Below are 19281 nucleotides of genomic sequence, written 5' to 3' on the forward strand. Positions count from 1 at the left end.
AAAAGAATGTCATGTAGTGAAGTTTTGTTTCCTTTTTGGAAATTTTTGGCTTTTTTTAAGAACAAAGAAATATTGTGTTTTCTAGAGAAGGAGAGCATGGCATGCCCTGCAAAATTAATCTAGTGGAACATGGGCATATAAAGTCCTCTAAACCTATCAATTTTAGTCTTAGTTTATAGTAATAAACACTTTTTAGTGCCAGAGTAAATTATTCTTTTACCCAGAATAGTAAAAGAATACTCTTTTACTAAAAGAGTATTCTGGGTAAAAGAATACTCTTGAGCTGTATAAGATTTTGACTTTGTTGCCAAACTTAGATCAATGACCTTCATTCTAAGCATGAAAGCCTTCCATCGTCGTCGTATAAAGACCTGGTTGACCCACCCAAAACTCCGTTGCCATGTGGTTCAGTAGTACCAACATAGATAGTGAGTAATCAGGAATGGTTCAGTATATTAAACTTTCTTTGGTTTGGCACTGATGGTCCATTTGCCAGATCAAAATCATGAGTAGAACTGAAAATTGAGTGCAAGTAACTACAGGGTACTTGGATTTCTTCAACTCGAGAATCTTTTTATATTGCCACTATGTGTATATTTTCAAGAGCATTGGTTTAGAGTCAGACTCACTGGATTAAAAAGCCATTTTCAGCACTTACTGTGAGGCCATGGACAAGTTTCTTAAACTCTTGGGGCCTTAAGTCCTCTCTAAGGAAGGTAGTAATGGTACCTGCCTCATAAAAGATTTAATGGGAAAATACACATAAATCACTTAGTACATTGCTGGAACACAAGGACTCAGTAAATGTTGATTGTTGATATCATTCTATGTGATGATTGTTTCAAACTCCATTACTATTTCTAGATCTTTCATTTTCTTAAGGTTTTCAGTAGTAAGCCCAAACTTTTAAGCTTCCTTTTTATGGAAGTCAGAGTCTAAACAGAGTCAAGGCTGCCAAAACTGTCTGCTACATCTTATAAAGAGATAAGATAATGCTTGTTTTATGTGTGTGGGCCTCCATATGAAAGAATCACAACCCTAAATCTTGCCAGACCGAGGGCAGGTGGATCCCACTCTTGGCTGGGAACCAAAATCCTATTACCAGGCCTTATTTATTTCAGGCCTGATAAAGATGCTTCCCCTGGGTGATTTTTTTTTTCTCATCTCTTATTTAAAACATAAAGACCAAGGGAGTTGGAAACCTATAAATTAAACTTATAAAAGAAGTACAAAAGTGCTTCTATTATTTTTATATTTCCCAGAAACTGACTTTATAAGTCATTTTCAAAGTTCTAGAGAAACTCCTTTTTTCCTGAATTTTTCATCACATGAGTGAAACTGGGTTTCCAGTTATAATCATGCAACACAAACCATCACATGAACATTAATATGTTTACCTTGGTAAAATTTCTTGTTTACTCTTTTTAGGACTTCTTTTTCATGTAGTGACTTTCAGGGTGCGGATCACTGAGGGGCATGACCCCAGACTGAGCAGTCTGAGTTAGTCATGAGGTGGCAAGCGTGGGGGAGGTCAGCGGACCTTTTAGGGGGCTCTTCAGAAATCTTCCTGGTACACTTACCGGGAACTTGTGATCGCCAGGTTTAGGAATTGCCTCCTCTTTGTCATGAGCAATTTCTTTCATCTTGCACAGTTTAAATTTGGTTTTGATATTTCCCAGTGGAAGTTGTTATTATTGCACAGAGTTAAAATCTGTTTTAAAATAAGGGATTTAAGTGGATCATCTGTAAAGTTTTGTTCAGCTTGAAAATCCTATGATCAAAGTTCACCTTTTTGCCTTTTAGTAGTTTTACTTTTAAGATGTCTCCAATTTTGTGTGAAATCTTGCTGATTCCTTTTGGTTCCCCAAATCAATATTAGTAGTTAATTGTTGAGAATTTGAAATTTTACTTTAACACAGTCAAGTTTTAATTATGTCTCTCCACTGTGGCTAAAATGTAATCTTGTTAGAACACTTTTTTTTTTTTTCAGGACTATAGCTTTTAAAAGGTCTCCCAACTTCAAAAATTAAACATGGTCAAATATCTTCCATTTTGGAAGTAAACAAACAAGCAAACTGAAACCAATAATCGTAATGGCTTGTCTAGCTCATATGTTATCTATCTCAGCTGCATCATGGTTTTGGCCACCTGCTTTAGAAAAGAATCTCAGTAACCTCTTAATTTTGAAATTCAGTGAAATCTTTTAGGTCTTTGCCTTTTTTACCTAGTTTTGATTTATATTTGACACTATCATTTAATTTTTTCTCCACTTGGCTCTGTGATGCTGTGACCTGGTACCCACCTCTGTTCTCAGCCCCTTCCCACACTACTCAGTTTCTGTGGCTTTCCCCAAAGTGCAGCCCTTGTGCCTCTTCTCTCTGTAGCTTCCCAAACCGCTGACAAGGCCCACTGTTTCAAGTATCACCCTAGATGCCGACGATGCTAGTGGTCTTCTAAACAGGGTTTTCAGCTTGCATATTCTTGTGGGTTTTATATCTATATGTCCCGCTATCTGCTTGGACATTTCTATCTGAGTATTCTTAAGGCACCTCAAACCTAGTTTGTTATAAAACGGAATATACTCTATTTCCTTTCAAACTTGGTTTTCTCCTTGTTTACCTGACAAGCTTCTGCTGATTACTCCAGGTTCATTTCAAGTGTCTCCATTCTCAGCCCTTCCTTGATCCGTACACCTCACTCTCCTGTGGGCCCTATTGTAACTTGTACTACAGCACTTTTCATCCTACCTGCAAGCCAGGTGTTCGTTGAGATCAGAAAACACATTTGTGTGCCTTCGGATGCAGCACAGTGCCTGGTGTGGGATAGGTACTTAGAAAATAATTGCTGAATATGTTAACAGGTGACAGAAACTGCAAATTATAGATATTGAAATAGGAAACAAAATTTTTATTTCACCAGGCAGAAACGTTTGTAAGTGGTTGGGTATTAAAAAGGTATTTTCTTATAGTTTTATAGAAAATGAAACCTTTGTTGGTTAGATGTAGATCCTAGGACTTCAGAAGGGAAGAGAAGCCTATATTTCCTTCCTAGACTCATGGTCGACCCGGTACTTGCACTTGGTTTGAATGGAGACTCATTCATGGAGTCCTGGTAGCAGGTGTAGTTTTCTGAGTGGTTTTCCCAGCTATTTCAAAAAGCATCTGAATGCGCAGAGCAGAGCTCAGCTATCTGCTGGGAGAACATTTAGGTGTAATTTTTTCCTAGATGCACTTCCTCTCCACTTACTCTTCATTCCCAAATGGGGCTATGTGGGTCAGGATACGGGGATGATATATAGGCTTCTGTTTACTTCGGCAGAAAGTAGTGAAAAATAACGGTTTAATTTACAGAGTGCTAACCCCTGCTCCATCCTCCCTCCCTGCCCCCATACACACAGATAAAATTGTGTATCTGGGTGGGCTAGTCACACCCATTTAAAATCATCTCTAAATCCACTCATATTATCCTTTGGTACCAGTAGCTTCATCACATTGCATTGAAGGAGTATTAAAAAAAAAAGTTTGTTATTGGAATCTTTATGTTGTTGGGATCAGCTTCTAACTAAATGGAATAGGTATAATCTTAATGGATTCATCCATGTTAAGTTTTAAAATGAGGTCTTAGCAGTGAAGACTCATCTCTGACTGTCCTGTATGTAAGATGAAGTTCTCTGCACTGTGATACTGGACCACTGCAGAATTATGTTATGTAACTATTTCCCTTTTGGCATTCATAGAAACAAGAACTATGTCTCCAGAGGTCATCCCACATTGAGCAACAATTTTAAATACATGAATAAAAATTCCATCTGGCTTTCTTAATACTTCACATAGATTTGTCTTTTTGTTGTATTTTGTAGCCTTATACTGGCTTGGTAGTCTTTTATGAGGAACAACAAACAACACATCCTGTTTTTATAATATCCAGCACAAATCCCAGTGGAATTATTTCAGAAATAGCTAAGGTTCTTCTTATATCAGTTAGCAGTTTTTTTGAAATTTCCATTATTTAATGTTTCTCCTCAAAGTCTTAGAAGTGTAACTAAAACAAAATTGATTTGTGTCCTCGGGCACCTAAGTCCCGCTAAGTGTTAATGGTCCAGGGTTTTTATATTGAGTTTGAAGATAACGGAAGAGCAATGGTGACCATTTTAAATTGCAAATATTTGTAAAACTCTTTTTGATCTTTTTTTTTTCCCCTTCCATTTCACGGTTTCATCTTTTTGAAATTCTGCAGGATTAACTTTGCTTATGTTCAAATAAGTTAAAATTGAATGGAAAAGATATTTTTAAAGGGTTGCACTATGGCTTTAGGACTGGTGAAAGAGCCAGAACGATGATTCAGAAGCTGAAAATAACTCTACATTTTATGCAATCAAGTAAAACTCTGTACCTTGGCCTTCCCCACACCGGATTAGCAAGGAGTTGGAAGTTATTCTGCCCCCAGCATGCCACTAGGGATGACTAGCTGGGCTGTGACAACCTGCCACCTAAACGGAGCATGTGCGGCTAGAAGGATAACCCTGACGTACTGGGTGGATTAGAGTTGAGTGACCTCAACTCATATTCATTTCCTCGGAAAGGAAAGCTCACAGGGCCCTTTCTGTGCTAAGGGGTGTTGATGCGGTGTGGGTTCTCATGGTGGCACCCAGTCACTCCAGTGGCCTACGTGTGCCATGTTTCCCTGGGATGCTTGCTTCCTTGAAAGGGCTTCGGTTCATTCACAACATTTATCCTGGTCCTGAGGAATCACATTTTAAGATTACAGAAGGGAGAGTGGTTGATTAATTTTTCTTTTACTTTCTTACAGATTTTCCTTTCTTACTTTGTTTTCTGTATGTTTCTATGCAAAAAGCTATACAATAAAGGGGGGAGGAGAGAAGATAATTAATTCCTGAATGAACTCCCATTTCTGTTGAGCAAGTAGGGTAAACTTTTCCAGGTAGAACATTCTAGGTCCAAAAGCTGAGTCATCTTTGTGACAGAGTTCGATGCCTCACCGTAAGTTCTTGTTACTCAAAATGGGACTCTATGCTGTGTCCTGTCAAATAAATAAAACTGTCAGGTTATAATTAACATGCAGTGCTTCTCTAATTAAACAGAATTGATGGGAAATATCTGGGAGGATATTAGCAATGGAACAGTGATGTTTGCATTTAAATGATCTTAATTACCCCTTAGACTTAATGCCCTATTAAGATGGACGGGAGAATGTCACGTCTCACTTAGCCCTATTGTTTGAGACAGTGGCTGCAAGCTGAAAAGGACCAGAGTGCATTCACTTGCATTGTGATGTCTGCTTTTGCGGACAGAAGGTTTGGGAATGTATGTTCTTTGCTGTTCTTTCTTTCCTTCTTTTTTTCTTCAAAGGAAATTAAATCACATCCCTGACAGGAGAGGGTAAAATCTCTGAGCAGACCTCCCCAGTGCTTGGAATTCACAGACTCTACCCTGTCCCAGTTTGCTATTATCCTAAGGCAACACACTCCCCTGCCGCTCTTTGCGTCTTTGGCTGCTCGCCAGCCTCCCAGGGCCTCCGGCTTTGATGTGAGGAGCAGGCTGTCCTCGGGCCAGCCTTTTGTTGCTGCCCTGGCCTGGGCTTCACTCACCCACAAGGCCAGAAGGGATGTCCTGTCTCGCAGTATACATTTCGACAGCCCAAGTCATCATCAGGGGTTTCTAACCACCCCCCCCACAACGAGGCAGAGAGAGCTGCCTTTGTGTCACCACAAGTGGCTGCCCCCAGCCGCCCAGCTCGCTCTGCTGGCTTTTGGTGCCTGTCCTCAGGGGAGGGCCTCTCTGCCTGGGGGAAGACACCAGCTCTGCCAGGTTGGCTGTCAGTCTGAAGGGCCTCCTTGGCAGGGCTCAGGGGAACCGACCCGACGAGTTGAACAGCTTCCTCTGGGGACTGTGAATCGACCTTCATTTGATCTAGGCCTGGCAGCCCGGTTAGTGAGGACATCAGTTCTGACTCGGGGAAATCTCTCTTAACTGAACCTATTTCCACCATGGTTCCGGGCTTGCAGTTAGAAGTCGGTACCATTGTAAATTTAACTCTTAAAACTTCTGGTAATATCTGTGGGTAATTCTAAAAGTAGGTGGATGCATAAATACAGAGGATTACAAGGAGAGATACAAGGAGAGGGAAGAAAAAATGGGGCTATGTCTTATGACTAACCAAAAGGCCAGCTCCGAGCCAAAGGGACGGGGGTGGGGGGAGAGAGAGAGAGAAAGAGAGAGAATATTTCTCCTCGATGAACTGTCTTCAGAAGGGCCAATTTGATTCAAATAGAAATGGCCTTACAAAACTGAAAGCAGACCATGTCTCCTTGTAGTTTATGGCACAGTACCTTGCCCTGGATCTTCACAGGATTTAGTGATAGCATCTCCCACAGAGGGTGGCTTTCTTGCTTCTATTCTAGTAAAACCCACTCCCCAAATATACCTCTTTGCCAGCCATTATTTATTCATTTGTATTAAGTTTTATAATCTTCCAAGTTTTTTGTTTGTTTGTTTTCATAAAGTAAATTCTTTTCCTAATGAGAGTGTATTACATTTTTGGCAGCCAAGGATGAAAAAGATGATTAGCTCTTTCTTGCAGTAGATGGGGAGTGCAGCCTGAAGGATCCCATGACCTAGTCAGGGGAGGACACCTGAAAGGGTTCAGAATAGAAAGGGGAAGAGATTTGTAGACGATAAACTTCACAGTCTTATTAGGGCATGCCCGTTTGCCTTCTATTTAGTATTTTGCAACCATTCATGGGTAACAGTTAATTTAGCAGTCTCATATTAATCTCTTTTTCTTGTCATTAATGAGGATACGCCTGAGTGGATTAGTGGGGCGTAGGGGAGAGTAGTGGGGGAGTAGGTAACCAGCCGTGCATCCTGAATACCAGGGCTTCATTTAGCACAGCTGTAGTGATGAATGTATCTTATGTTCAAGTTTCCAGACTTTGAACTTGCCGAGTTTTGTCATAATCTATTACCTAAATTCCATCTTCCAGCAAGCACAGGGAAGTTTTGTAGCACAGAAACATAGAAGGGACAGTAGTTGTGGTTAAACCATAGTCATGGCATTTAACATTCATGTGAAGTGTAATATTTGCAGGTAGCTCACATATCATTTCTTATTGTTTACGATAAGGTGATAAGGTTGGCAGTGCCAAAGACAGAACTGGAACTCGGTGAGATTGTTGACCTGCCTTGGGATTGCTAAAACCTACTGTTTCTCTTTCAAACGTTCCCTCCTACAGCTTAATAGGTATCCTCATTGCCCGATAATTTTCTTTAGTAAAAAAAGTGTGGAGTTTGAATTTTCATGTTTATATTGACCCTTGCGATCCTCTGTTCCTTTTCAGTTGAATCCATTGGACAATATATCTGACATACTGGGGGTTGATGGGAAAAGTTCTCTAAGGAGATTTAAAAAAAAACAGGGCTTCCCTGGTGGCGCAGTGGTTGAGAGTCCGCCTGCCGATGCAGGGGACACAGGTTCGTGCCCCGGTCCGGGAAGATCCCACATGCCGCGGAGCGGCTGGGCCCGTGAGCCGTGGCCGCTGAGCCTGCGCGTCCGGAGCCTGTGCTCTGCAACGGGAGAGACCACAGCAGTGAGAGGCCCACGTACCGCAAAAAAGAAAAAAACCAAAAGCCTTAGGTTATAATTCATTAATAATTTCATTCTGTTTCTGGATGTGTTTTCTTCCCATCGTCAGCCAGCGTGGGAGGAAAGGGAAGAATAATGCTGGAGGCGGGGGTGTTGTGTGGGTATGTGCCATCCAAAAGTATCTTCTAGGAGAAAAAAAGTGTTTATTTTTATAATAAAAGTAGAATTCAAACACTCTGAATAACAGAAAATTATTAATTCTATTGTAGTGAAAAGTTAATCCTAATGCTGTTAAAATCATTAATCATTAAAGACATCAGTTAATCAAAGGCATATACTGCATAAATATATATACAAAAATGGTAACTTTGTGGTACCAGGCTTAAACCTATCAAATGTCATTAATAACTATCGATGTTGCCAGTGAAGAAAATTTAAGACTAAAGCAAGATTGCCTGTTGCTTTACTGTCCTCAAACAGCATTGTAATTCCCAAACCTACACATTTTAAACAAGGTCAGGGGTTCCCTTCACCTGGTTAAAAGTGAATTCTGGTTAACATTTCTAATGGTGATGTCTACAGCCACAAAGCAGGTGACGTAGTTTTCTCTTACTGGAACTCCAGGCACATAGCTCCCTTCGAGAATTGCCTTTTCTGGTCCTGCTCTTTCTCTATCCACATCCCCCCAACCTGGGGCCTGACCAAGTCCAGCCTGCTCTTTGAAGCCCCTTACCACTATTCTAGCCCTGACTGAACTCTTCCTGTTTTCAATTCCTATTATTCTTAGAATCATTAGCGCACATTTTAGCATTTAGCATTTAATTGTTTAAAAAGTCATTTTTTATGGGTTAGCTCAGGGCTAATCGCATGTACTTTATTATCTCCTCTAACAAGCAGCCTAGTGTTAGGTACCTTGCAGACATTCTTAGTTGTTGATTATTATTTCCATTGCCTGGCAGTCAGTAACAGTTGTTACAGACTAGAATCTCGCTTCTCAAAGTGTGGACCTCAGTCGAGCGCATCACCATCACCTGGGAACTCCAAGCTGGACCCCACCCAGACCTGTAGAATCAGAATCTACATTTTAACAAGCTCCCCTGGTGGACTGATATGCATGGTAAAGTTTTCATTGCCCTGTTGAGGAAGGTCCCTCTCGCTGGGCGTGGCAGAGATCCCATGAACCTTCAACTAACTGTTACTTTCTGCCAGCATTGTATTTAGGTATCTGATTGTAACAGAATGGAAACTGTGCACTCTTACTGTAAGAATGAGGTTGTAAGTGTGGTCTTTACATAGAAACTGTACCATTTAAAAGTGGCCAGAGGGCTTGTTTAAGTATTCAGGACCGTATTTGTGTTCTGATTCAAGACAAATGCTAGATCCAAATCATTAAAATCCCTTTAAATGGCCTCTTTTAAAATTTCAAACTGAGGAGCAAAAAGTATGATTTCCTTTTTCTTAGTTACCTTTTTTTTGCACTTGAAGTGCTTACACCCACTCAACTTGCTATTTTGAATGCTGGGAAAGAAAATTTGTGGGCATCTTGCAGTCTTTCAGGAAACAAGGCTCAGATTAAATATTTGCCACATTTTCTCCGTGTTTCTTTCTTCAGGGAAGTGGAGAAGCACATCATTCATGCTTTCACTCAATTTGACACAAAGTGTGACTTTCTAAGTGTGGATGGAAAACGACTCCTGTCCTTATTTGTCTACCTTCACACAGATAGATATTCCCGGCTTTTCCCCTCCCATTCCTTCTATTTGTCCTTCTCTTCCCTTTCACTGTAGTGTCTACAATTCTTCATATACCACATAGATTTCATAAAATATGAGATTTTTTTTTAGAGTATCTAGGTCCATTAAATCAAGGAAGATAACGTGGATTTAATTATGATGTACGACATTATGTAGACTAATCTCAGTCAAGTTTACATTTAAAATATTTAATTTTAAGTCATTTACATTCCCTGTTGGTTTTTCTCTCTCGGTGAATACACACCTATTTCTCGGATAGCAGAAATAAGAGATATTGGTCAAGATGGAGGGAAAAGAGGGTATTAGGTAACCTCAGCCATTCAGCTTTGTTTTAAATGAACTCAGGGCTTTGTCTTATAAATACACTAAGAAAATAAAGTGGTTGCCAAGGCTATTATTTTGTGGTGGTTTTGTCCTTTACAGACAGCTTCATTTCATTTTCGTTGACGCAATTAAGATGTTTTATTTAGAATAGGGCTTAAAATACTTGTCTTCCATTTAATCAGTGTTCACCTACATGTACAGGATATTATTCAGGGGACCTTGTGAGGAATTAACACAATTTAGTAGCTGAACTTGAGAATGAAGTATTTCCAAGCAAGTGAGATGGAAGTGAGGAAAGTCACAGAAGGAGGAGACTTGTAGAATGTAAATGTTTATTGAATATAAAAGTTAAAATGTAATAGAAGTAGAGGTGCATCATAATATACTATGTTTTCTTTACATGGGAAAACAGAATATTACAAAGATGCTTATGTATGCGATTCAACACAATTCTCTTCAAACTCCTGATGAGAATTGTTTGGGTATGGCTGAATATGGAGGGTAGAAAATACACTTAATCAAATAATATAATCTGGGAAAATGGGTGAGAATTTCTCAAGTATATGTGTGCATACAAGGAAATATCAAGGAATATTTGAAAAAAAAAAGAGACTAGGGACTAGAATCTAGACCTACTGTGGATTCAAACATACTATAAAAAAATAACAATGATTAAAACCACCTAACACACACACAAGTTCATGTAATAATGCACATGAAAACTATATAGCACAATGCCCATCACATAAATCTATTAGGTCTGAACAAACATTCCCTTTTAAATATGTAGATCAATGTAACAAAATGAGGAACCCAGAAATGGACCCATAATAATACAATATACACATAAAATATAATGTAGCAAGTTTAGTAAACAGCATTGTGGGAGAATGGGCTTGGTCAAAAAATCTTTGAATAGATACCTCACACTGAGGATCCAAATACACACCAGACGTATTAACTGGTTAATATCTAAAAACAAACTTAAGAACAATTTGTAGAAAATTTAATGTATGCATATATTAAAAGGCCATTTAAATTCATAAGAAAAAGTAGGACCTAAATACAGTCAAATTATGTGAATAGAATAATGTAAAATTTTATATTAAAGATGAAACAAAAAAATTATCTTAAAATAGGAGACTATGATCACCATTAAAATAAAAAAGCAATCCTAAAATACCATTTTATATTAAGTAAATCACCGAACAAATTTAATCACATACAACGGTGAGGAAGTCTAGTGAAAGTAGAATGCTCAGATTGCTGGTGGCTTTATAGGTAACTTCAATCTCTTGACATCAATATGGCTTTTTATGAAGTCCATAAAAATATTTATACCCTTTGATTTAGTAATTGTATTTCTGTTAGTATTTTAAGGAGAAAGTTGTGTTTCCAGTGTTAAAAATAAATGAGAACATCTGAAATACTCCCACATGTAGGAATGATTAACGAAATGACTAAGTAAGCATGCTAACTCTATGGAATATTATATGGCTGGTAAAAATGAGAACTTTGTGAATTACATGGAAATATAGTATATGTTTATGAAGTGTTAAATGAAAAAAATAGAATGCCTAATTATGTGTGTTATGAGAGCATCTGTGTGAAAATATGCTTACATGGGGAGCAAATAAATACTAGATTAGAAATTTTTTTAATGAAAATAATTGTGTTTGAGTCATGGGTTTAAGGGTGTTTCTCTGGTTAGAAATGTCTTCAGTGTTGTTATGTATTTATAAGTAAGTAAGGCAGCTGTACTAACTGACCATTAGGACACTGTTTTCTAACTGTTATTCTGGAGCTCTGCTAAAATATGCCGAGACGTTTTGGGTGTGTAAGAGTCTAAGGTATTCTCAGTCTCCTATTCTCCTTGGCCAGTTTTTCACTAAGTTTGCAGAGAAGTGAGTTGACTATAGCTATGCTGAAGAGGGTGGTATGGCACCTGTGGTATTTGTGGGTCTGTTCTCACTCACTTTGCACCCACTTTCTTCCCTTCCTAAACTGAGAAGCATCTTTAATGTCGTTGGTGCTCAGTAAACTCCTGCTCAATGTTATTGAACTTTCGCCTACGGGGAGGAAAAGCTCTGTGATGTAAAGGGGAAAATGGTAGAAGAATAGTCAGGAGACCTGCCTTCCGGCTGTGTGACCTGAGGCAAGTGACTGTGACCTTCTGGGCCTCAGTCTCATCCTCAATACAAGGAGGGTGCTCCACAGCTGCTAAGCTTTAAGTACCAGGGCTATAAAGACATTACAGTTCACAAGCTCACTCCAGGGTGTCATTTACTCCTTTCAAGGGCAGTTTTGTGTGCTCCTAAAAGAGCTAATTTACTGTGTTCACTGTTGCAACAGCTCAGACAGCTAAAGCTTTCCTGGGAATGGCCTGGTCAGCTCAGGGAGCATGGTTCCTATCTACTACATGGGGAACCATTCAGCCAGAGAAAGTCACTCTAATCCTGCATTGTAGGTACACCTATTTATTATACAAAAATGACTGAAACACACCAATTGGTGACAAGCATGATCAAATATTAGCTAATGATAAATTACTCCATTGTTTAGACTATGTACCTGACTGAAATACAAAGTTCAGATGTATTTAGATTTTCTGATGGAGCCAAACTACCACTGACTGAAGTGGGTTTTTTTGGTCTTGCTTTTCTTTTTTCCTAGTGTGGTGAGGCAGGCAACAAAAACAAGTTGAAGGCAAGGAGGAGTAGACTCAACTGCTTTCATCAGCTTATAAAATTGTTTTAGGTAGGTACTACTGTATGGTATAAGAATTATAGGAAACCAACCGTCATCTCTCAAATGTTAGTCATTTCCAAGGAAATGAACATTTCTAAGGAATGTTGTATCATGGTTTGTACACATGAGGCTCACTTGTTATATACAGGCAACATATCTGTACCTTCTGCGTCAGTTAAGGGTGGTCATTTAACTGATAACATCCATACAGGTGACTAACATATTCTGTACTTATTGCTTTTGAAGCTTGGTAGGAAGTGCCCATGCCAACTGAAAAATTCCTAAATAATTTGAAGTCACTGACCACTCAGATAACCATAATTAGATTTGAAACTAGAGCACACTTGCTATATTGTAGGTGAAAAACCTAAGTAAGATATTGGCTTGGTGGCTAGCCATGAAATGGCGCAAGAAATGAGGCAAAAACTACATAATTGAAGAAAAAGGCACTTTACCAAAAAAATGAACAATGACAGAAAGAGGGATTGTAGATCTAGACTCTTATACAGGTCAGTTTCATATTATACATTGAAAAATCAGTGAGAAAAGGATTCTTAAGAATCTTCAAGTCATTCTGCATCATGATGGGATGTGCCCTAGCTTTTTCTTGGCAAGTGACTAACTTAAACAGTATGCTAGCACAAAACCATCATGTAAGAATCCAGAGATGATAGGAAGTTAGTTACCGAACATCATTTGAAAGCGCCTTTGTAACGCTTTCATAAAGGGCCTGTAAAAGTACCAAAAAATATTTTCACAGCTCTAGATGCTCAGAGTGCAAATTGTATACCATTTTGCATCTCATTGTTTAGGTGCTATATTTGTTGGTCCAGTGTAATTAAAATAACCAAGCCATTTGACATTTGTCTTGTCATATTTATGGCAAGAACCCTAGAATAATAATAATTAAGGCTGTTTATCACTGTTAATGAAGAAGCCATTTGAGACCATATCCAAATGAGTTTCCTAGATAACTATTTCTTGAATAGCAGCAAGACTAGAATCTAGACATTGGTTGTCTTGGAAGTGAAAACATATTTCCCATGGCTACCATGGGTTTCTACTTAGTATAATTATTGCTATTTGTCTTCTCCATTGGTAGGAACATTTTTTTTGTTTTGTTTAGTTGGAGCATCTGCCTTCAAATAGTGGGAACAAATGTATTTCAATCTCCTTTTTTATACAACTGAAGTAACTGTCAATTTTCCTAATACGTGTAGTGAGACTAGGGGAGTGACAATATGTGGCTAATTCCAAATTGCATAATAAAAAATCATGTATTTATGGCCTTGCAATAGGTTTTTGAACTTTCACTGGAATATAGTTGTGTCTGATGTCCAGGGACTTTAAAATTACTTAATCTACCCTGGGGGGACCTGATTCAGAAGTAGCTGGAAGCTTTCCAATTTTCTGTCTCACTCTTCTGCTCTGCCTCCCAGAATCCCATTTATCTTAGGTTCTATCAGTTGAGATATAGCTTTCCTTCTCTAAAACTTTCTCTTGGAGCTAAGATAGCAATTTAATATTTGAGCTTCAGAAAAGGTACATCTACTGGTAAAATGAATAGAATTAACTGATATTATTTATGAACTATAATTAAGCTGTTTATGGAGCTTTAGTAAACACTTCTGTGGGAGACGAGGTATTACATTCTAAGAATGATTTGGAAATTTACGCTAGCGAATTCTCTCCAAATGATCTGTCTGGGTATTAGTTTATATGCCTCAACAGAAATTGCCTGTACCTAGGGCTTAACAGTTTTAAAGAACTGCAACCTACACATTTTCATTGCATCAATAAATTAATAAGAACCAATGAATAGAATTCCAAAGTAGTCAGTTGCATCTTTTCCTCATCTCTGATTTTACATGTCCTAACTGACATTATGTAGTCGTCACTTCCGTATGCCAATCAGTACTGAAAATAAACTCTTCTGCTCTTGCACTTTGTTATTTTATTGCTTTTTCTATGCTTGAACATTCTTTTTATTTTCAAACTGGAAAATTTAATCTAGTTGCCAGATGCTTTTGTTGTTTTATAGTTTTAAGTAGCACAGTAACTTAGGAGAAGATATAATAATAATAATCTTGCTTTGATTTCTGTGTTATTAATGTATAGATCATATAATGCTGCTCTGGTTTAAATGCAATTCTTTGTTGTGTTTTTTTTCTTTCTTCATTAGGTGGAGTCTTTGAATTTTTTAAAAGACGATGGTAATCAGATCTACTTGAAAAATTAAGTGAATTGATTTGCTTGGAACACTCTTTTACCAGTTCTTTAACATTTAACCACTGGGTAAGTTGAGTCAAGTACTTTCTATGTGGTTTGATTTCAAAATTATTGGAAAGATCTCTCAAGCAAAATATTAAGCTTTATGGGAAGTTTTTGACAGTAATAATTTGAGGACCTCAAAACCTGTGAAAGATGTCTGGGATGCTATCTGAATGAAAATGTTCATAAGTCTTTACCACATCGGTGGAACTATCCTGATTAGAAAAATGGGAAGATTAGAAAATGTTATCATGTACAGTTTGAAACCAGATCCCTTCATTTACTGTTCTAATGATTATTTGCTTGTTGTAATCTTGAGGTAATGTGAGAATATCGAATTTTACTTTTAGTGAGATACGTGTAATTGTACTGTATAGTATCAGATTCAAATCTAAGGAATAAAGAATATATTGAGTAAATTAGTAACCCTCCTTATTTTATTTCTTTTTTTGGCTGCGTTGGGTCTTCATTGCTGTGTGCGGGCTTTCTCTAGTTGTGCCGAGCGGGGGCTACTCTTCGTTGCGGTGCGTGGGCTTCTCATTGCAGTGGCTTCTCTTGTTGCGGAGCACGCGCTAGGCGCACGGGCTTCAGTAGTTGTGGCTCGCGGGCTCTAGAGCGCAGGCTCAGTAGTTGTGGCGCACGGGCTTAGCCACTCCGCGGCATGTGGGATCTTCCCGGACCAGGGCTCGAACCTGTGTCCCCTGCGTTGGCAGGCAGACTCCTAACCACTGTGCCACCAGGGAAGTCCACCCTCCTTGTTTTAAACCATTCTCATTTTGCAGAAAGCTTAGTTTCTGTGATAAGAATAGAAATCTTAAGGACTTGCTTGATCCAGCTTCCTTGTTGCGCTGTGTTGCTTCGGAAGGTTCTTGAGGTAGAGAATTCTTAACCAGGAAGAGTTTAGGCTTTTAGCAAATTCTTGGCACTGCCAAGACAGAATTTAGTGAGAACAGGACTTTGGCTACTGTTAAAATGTCAGTGTAGTAAAGTCTGCTCTGTCAAACAGATTTTTGACATCAGAAGTCTAAATGATGCTGATTTTAGGGTTTGGTAATTTTTGTTTTAATCCAGGCAAACTCATGCTTTAATTAACTCTTTACACAGTCACAGAAAATGTGGAAAAAATTTTGTATTCCTAGTCTAGGTCACATGATTTTAGTTTCTGAAATTCTAAATTTTATTCATGATTCTAAATTGTGCATCTCATTACTTAATTTCTCTCTGGATAAACTAGAAGTATTTAAAAATATGATGAATGATGGTAAATAAGAGAGGAAAGTGTCTAATCATTCGGGGAGCAGACTTCCAAACCAAACTAGTAGTGTCTGCTTTACCTCTGGGCATCTTCAGACGTGGTGGGGTCAGGTGGTTTTTCAGGGATACTGTCGCATATGGTTTATACAACGCTGACAACTGCCTTTGCTTTGTCTAAAATAATCTTCCTTGAGGCTGCTTCCCTGGAACTTGATTTGTTAGTGTAGCTTTTGAGCATCCAGTGAGTGCAGAAATATCAAGTGTGGAAACCCAGGGAATCTTTTCATTTGGCCTGTGAGGTTCATGACCCAAGATTCATTTGTGACCAGTAATTTCCATCGTTATGGGCACACGGTGCCATTCGGAACATTTTTTTGATAATTAGAGGGATATAAGGCAGTTAGATTGAAAAACCCATCATGAAGAGAAATGATAAAGTTTCAAAAGCAAAGCCTTAATTTCTTCGGTAGTCGTAATAGATGTTAGAAGATGAAAATTGATACTCTGAACTACTCACTTAAATGTCTTTGTCTGCCACATTTAATTTTCCTTCTACTCACAAGGATTGGCTTTTACAGCTATTCCCAAGGGACCCCACAGTGTTACAGTTACATTTCGATTGGTGGGACCTAATTTAAATTATGTTTAGGAAACTGTTCTGTAAGTGCCTCCTGAGAATGGACATTGGCCTTCTTGCAAATGTCACTATGAATTCTGGGTGTCTTTGGTTAAGTCAGCTCTTTAAGGTCACTGTGTTTTAAAAATTTTTTTGTTAATTACATAAGGATGCTACTTAATGCATAAGGTTATGTGAGGATTAAACTCCTGGCAGGTGGTAGAGACTCAGTAGCTAGTAGTGATTATTGACAATAGTGATTCATGTTGGTAATAGTCACAATCATGGTTTAAATGTAACAATAATTGTATTTTATTAATCACATGACTGATTCTTTAGCCCATCATTGTGGACATAGTAGAAATGTACATAGAGATGAGTAACATTAAACCAAACACTTGGTAAGGAAACACTTCATATGAAATTGGTAAACTTTTTTCGTGCTGTATACAACATAATCAGCAACCTCTCAATCACTTTATCGCCTGAGCCTGGTCTTGTCCATTGACCCAAGCAAGGATTTTTCTTTCAAATAATAAATTTAAAAAATTTCTCCAATTTCCCCCACTCCAAATTGGTAGTAAGAGAAAACAGGGTAAAAAAGATAAAAAGGGGAAGTTTGCATGATAAAATTTTACACAATATAAAAGGAAAACCTGCATCATTAGAATGGTCTTTCTTTTATGGTACTTTTTGTAAAAGATAATAAATACAAATTACTTTATAATAATGTGACTTTTCATGTCCTGCCATTTTCCTTCAGATAGCCAGGGCTTTTGACTCGTCTTGACCTTATTCATTTTAAGGTGATAGTAGCTGGACTATAGGCCTTTAAACCAGGTGCACAGATTTATATGCTCTCATTGCATTGGATGTAATTATTTAAGAATTATGTAAGTGGTATGTCTTCTTTAAGCTGAGGAAAGATAAGAAGGAAGGTGAAAATTGTTAGCATTCACTGGATGTGTTCTGCAGAGTCAGGTTCTTTGCTATAGCTGCTTAATCTTTGAAAAGCAAGAATTAAGAATCCCATATTCATTTGAGAAAATCAGGTTTCAGAGCAGAAATCAATTTGCTGAGAATTACATAGTTATGATAGTAATTTTTGGAGTCAGAAGTTATTGAAATCTTACTTTAAATTAGAAAATCCAAACTATGTAACTCTATTTCCTGTACAAATTGCTGTATTTTGTGATTTCCCCAGACTCAGTGTTTATCCATCCATCTGTTCCTTTATGTTTTTACTTTTTTTGTCATTACTTACACCAGTATGGAAAATAAAATGGGAAACTTTTAATCTATTTAACTTGGGCACATTTTAGTAGGTCTTATAAAGATTTGATGAGGTTGCAAATAAGATTTGCTCTCTGTTCACTGTGGTTTGGTACAACTTTTCCTGCTATCACATATAATTCAGAGCAAACCTTATGAGCTTCAATGCGTTGTGGCCTTCAGTATGTTTCCTTTTATATTGGGCCATTTTTATAGGTTTTCAGATGCACACAATTCTTCTGTTGGGTCCTTTGTGTTTCAAGGTAACTGAAGAGGGTATCAGTATTTCTGACTGAATTTTACTAAACCGATGTGAAACCTATAGACTCGTAAGCTCTTACTATAAGGACTGCGGTTTGTTTTGCCATTACAGCCTTTGTGAGTGGAGCCCATTACTGTTAGCTTCTCAGGCTATATGGTTTCACTTTTCCAGAATTATTTTCTTAACCTCTTCTATAAAACTGGACTCCTCCTGCTTTGTTTTTCAAGCATCTCACTTGACTATACCTTGATTCATTCATACATTCAGTTCCTTACCCATTCATTTATTCATCAGCAGCAAGATTAATTAAACCAGTAGTATGAGCAAAGCACATTTTGTTCCTTGAGCATTCTGTAGCCATTTGAAAAACTGACTGAGGGTTACTTTTTTTTTTTTTTTTTGTGGTTCGCGGGCCTCTCACTGTTGTGGCCTCTCCCGTTGCGGGGCACAGGCTCCGGACGCGCAGGCTCAGCAGCCATGGCTCACGGGCCCAGCCGCTCCGTGGCATGTGGGATCTTCCCGGACCGGAGCACGAACCCGTGTCTCCGGCATCGGCAGGCGGACTCTCAACCACTGCGCCACCAGGGAAGCCCGAGGGTTACTTTTATGTCATTTCATAGTACTCTTCCTGCTTGTCGTTCTTCCTGTCTCCTTCCTTTAGCTTGCAGTGTAGGATGACTGTGTGTGGTGGGACCTCTCATCTTTTACTGGCTACACAGAATGCCCTGTTTCTAGGATGTCCTGAATTACCACTTGTGTAATGCTTTACAGTTTACCAGTGGCTTCCATGTTACATGATCTCACTTAAGGCAAGAACTATTCTGTAGATATTACTTACATTTTGTTTTGTATGTGAGCAAACAGAGGCTCTAAGGGTTACAGTTGAGTGATTTGCTCAAAGTCACAGCATTAGTGAGTCATGAAGGAGGATTCAACCCCGGTTCTCCCAACCACAGGCAATATGTCATTCGATGCCAGATCACTGGTCCGGTTGACTGGTAGTGTTCAAATATTGGAGCTTTGTTGATAAGATCTGTATATTCTGTTTAGTATGAAACATATAAGGAAGTAGAAGCCATATTGGAGTCTGGGAGAAGAATCAGATCTCAGAGTTTTCGGGAATCTTGGAGGCAGTGTACCTTCCCTTGATGATAACTGTGAAATTCACCCAGTCACTC

The 19281-nt window shown here is 38.5% G+C and overlaps 1 protein-coding gene across 8 annotated transcripts in view; it reads left to right on the forward strand.

The window, feature by feature from the left end:
• Positions 1–19281, forward strand: part of HIVEP2 (HIVEP zinc finger 2) — a 193004-nt gene that overhangs the window by 93689 nt on the left and 80034 nt on the right. For 6 of the 8 annotated variants that reach the window (XM_067701900.1, XM_067701903.1, XM_067701896.1 and 3 more), the window contains one exon: positions 14611–14723. The gene's annotated coding sequence lies outside the window, so the exon portion shown is untranslated. Of the gene's footprint in view, positions 1–12353; positions 12438–14610; positions 14724–19281 lie in introns of all 8 variants that reach the window. The other 2 variants (XM_067701902.1, XM_067701897.1) reach the window with 1 other exon arrangement.

This window comes from Pseudorca crassidens, chromosome 13 (genome assembly GCF_039906515.1).
Source record: "Pseudorca crassidens isolate mPseCra1 chromosome 13, mPseCra1.hap1, whole genome shotgun sequence".
NCBI classification, from domain to species: domain Eukaryota; kingdom Metazoa; phylum Chordata; class Mammalia; order Artiodactyla; family Delphinidae; genus Pseudorca; species Pseudorca crassidens.